This window comes from Bison bison, unplaced genomic scaffold (assembly GCF_000754665.1).
Source record: "Bison bison bison isolate TAMUID 2011002044 unplaced genomic scaffold, Bison_UMD1.0 scf7180017864527, whole genome shotgun sequence".
NCBI lineage: Eukaryota > Metazoa > Chordata > Mammalia > Artiodactyla > Bovidae > Bison > Bison bison.
The window spans coordinates 12,831,174-12,834,796 of NW_011495078.1; the positions used below are offsets into that span (position 1 = coordinate 12,831,174).

Below are 3,623 nucleotides of genomic sequence, written 5' to 3' on the forward strand. Positions count from 1 at the left end.
AGGACTGATGCTGAAGCTGAAACTCCAATACTTTGGCCACCTGATGAAAAGAACTGACTCACTGGAAAAGACCCTGATGCAGGGAAAGATTGAAGGCAAGAGAAGGGGACAACAGAGGATGAGATGGTTGGATGGCATCACTGATGCAATGGATATGAGTTTGAGTAGCCTCTAGGAGTTGGTGATGGACAAGGAAGCCTGGTGTGCTGCAGTCCATGGGGTCTCAAAGAGTTGGACACAACTTAGCGACTAAACTGAACTGATAGACACTTAAGGGAGTGGGGGCCTCTTTTATATTTTCTAGAAGCAACACTCCATACAAGAACAATCTAGCGACACGCTCCATTTCACTGTTGCCCACGCACAGATGCTACAGTAAAAGTTACATGTTCATTCTGTGGCCTTTTCCTACAGGATCCTTAATAAGAGAAAATATTTTAAAAGAATACCAACAAAATTTTTCCAAGGATTGTTTTCATCACGATTGCCTTTTTAGTATCACCTTGGGCTTCCCTGGTGGCTCAGATGGTAAAGAATCTGGCTGCAATGGCAGGAGACCCAGGTTCAATCCCTGGGTCAGGTTGATTCCCCTGGAGAAGGGAATGGCTCCCCACTCCAGTATTCTTGTCTGGGAGATCCCATGGACAGAGGAGCCTGGGGGGCTACAATCTATGGGGACGCAGAGTCAGACATGACTGATTGACTAACACTTTACTAGTCTACACTAGGTAATGAATTTCAAAATGCAGCCACAAATTTATTTCCTCTAAAATAACACTTAAGCAGACAAGGAAACAAAGTTAAATAACAGCTGGCATTTTAATGTTCAAGGTATTGTGCTGGACACCTTAAAATGCATTACCTCATTTAATACTAACAAAGACTCTGAGAGGTACATGTGCGTGCGTGTGTTAGTCGCTCAGTCGTGTCCAACTCTTTGCGACCCCATGGGCTGTAGCCTACCAGGCTCCTCTGTCCATGGGATTCTCCAGGCAGAAATACTTGAGTGGGTTGCCATTTCCTTCTCCAGGGGATATTCCTGACCCAGGGATTGAACCTGGGTCTCCAGCACTGCAGGCAGATTCTTTGAGAGGTGCGTGCCACACTGTTAATTCACAACATGGAAGCTGGAGCTTAGAGAAGCAAGCATTTCCCCAAAATATTTACACCTTAGACCTGTACTGTCCCATATGTTAGCCTTGGAGCCACGTGTGGCTGCCGAGCAACTGAAATACAGCAATAATACTGTATAAATACTGAGATGTGCAGTAAGTATAAACGGCACCCCAAGTTTTGAAAATTTAGTATGCAAAAGAAAATGATAAAAATACTTCAATTTTTGAATACTGATTAGATGTTGAAATGACAGCATTTTAGAGTGGGTTAAATAAAATTTATTATTAAAATTAATGTTACCTGCTTCACATTAAAAAAAAATTCAGCTACTAGACATTTCAAAACTACACATGTGGCCCACAATTATATTTGAATTAAATAGTACTGCCGTAGACAAAAGGCTGCATAATTCAATTTGTCAGTAAATGCTAAGTTCAAAGGCAGCCTGGTGTAGAGGAAGAGAAGAGTATATGGATTCATGCAGATTTGGTTTAAATATCCTCTCCACCAGTGACTAGTTTTTGGCAAAAAATATCAACCCTCTCTACCTTTCACTTATGTCATCAGCATTATGGTGATATTAAACATCCTCAAATGACTGTTGTATGTAATATGTACAGCAGCTAACTGGCAGAGGGGAAAGAACAACTACAAATACCTCCTACAGCAACTGCTTAAAAATTGATCCTCAAAAAGAATAGAAAATGCACTTATTTGAAAATCATATTTTATTCTTTGTTAAAGAATCAATACACTGAATGCCTGCTCTAGCATAATATATACTGTATTATAATATACATGAAATACACAGATCCTTTCTTTCAATATTGTTTAAAATACGCTATAGGCTGGGAGGCCAGATAATGAGGTTAGGGAAAGGTAAAAAAAATATCAGGACACAGATAGGCCCAAGTGGTTCTTATGGACAATTATCTTGAGCTTATGAACTCCACGTCAGCTGATTTTTTTCTACCTTTTACATCAGGAACTGAGATGAGTGAGTAAAATGACATCAGGGCAAGTAGAGTTTTACTTTTTTCCTTCCTGGGTCATACTGCAAACAAATAAATTGGTCCAGTACACTAAGTTCAGAATAACTCATTATTGGTGATCTCAAATATACCAAAAGAAACTACAAAATCATGTGAATATACTATCCAATGACATTTTGCCCTATTCTGTCCCCTAGGCTCCTGTCAAGAAGTTTGCACTGGGCATGTGACTTTATCAATGTATGTATTATCTGTATATATGTAAATACAAAGAGTGGAGCAGGTGGGGCATTTACTTTAATGTGATATATGTATACAGCCCAAGATTGACATGTGACAATGTGTTTCATTGCCCTGTTCTATAGGGATTTTTTGTTGTTGTTATTGTTAATAGTCCCGGGGAAGTGTTAAAGATTTCAGTCACTTAAATGTAGCCTCTTAATATCATATGCTTTAACACCAAAAGTATTCCTATGTTAACTATAGCAATTAACTTTAAGAAAATGATACTGAAAAAAAAAAGCTATTAAATTCACAGATCTTAGAACATCATCAGAGACCATAAAAATATTGACTTTATTCTAGTTTGAAATTTAATGGAAGAAGTAATATACAAAATTTTAATTTACCTATTAAAGTGCATATTCAATGAGTTAAAGGTGGGGAGGGGTGCTTCAGGAGAGGGCTTCCCCTTTGATCTCATATGTGGCATCAAAAATCTGTTTCTTGTAATGAATTTCTGAACAACCCCTGAGGGCACATGACTTGGTATTTGCTCTTTCAAAATGAGTTGATTCAACTTGGCTAAAAATGAGATTACGTCTACAGTACACTTACAACTAGCTTTCACCAATGTCTATTAATTTAGGGTTATAGGTAGAATTGGGTAAGAAAAACAAAATTACACTAGATCAAAATTATTAGCAATTATTAATAATAAGAATCAGACAAAACAGTAACGTGCACTTAACCAGTAATTAGAAAAATTTGCTAAAACTCGGAACTGAGACATTGCATTTCTGATTCTTGAAATTATAGGAAAAAATATAATCAATTTAAGAGAATACAAATATCATAAGCCATTTAAGCTATCAGCCATATTTTCAAAATGCACAGTTAAGAGTAAAAGAGTTCCTATCAGGAAAGTGCTTATTTGCATTAACTTTACATTAGCTGACATTTGAGTCACACCTTTGAAGAAACTTGCTTTATTTCCAGGAATGTCTCCCCCTCCCCCCTTTTCTTTCTTTTTTGTTTTTGAGAGGAATAAGGCAGCTAGACTAAAGAAAGAAAAAAAAAAGTTGTCATATTCTTTAATGTGAGTGGTATATTTGTGCTTCTATATACTAGAATATACTCATCGATTCCACTGAGCCAAGTCTTCAAATAATATGATAATCTGTCTTTCAAGTTTCATCTTAATTGCAGAGTTCATTTTTGTTAAAACGCCCTGGCACCATTCAGTCTTCTATGAAATGAGAAAGGTCTTTTTCCTTCGGACTTGACATGTTTACC

General features: G+C 37.2%; 1 protein-coding gene across 1 annotated transcript in view; it reads right to left on the minus strand.

Moving 5' to 3' along the window:
- LOC104982180 (ras-related protein Rap-2a) overlaps positions 1–3,623 on the minus strand; it is a 41,126-nt gene that overhangs the window by 36,816 nt on the left and 687 nt on the right. The window lies entirely within an intron of this gene.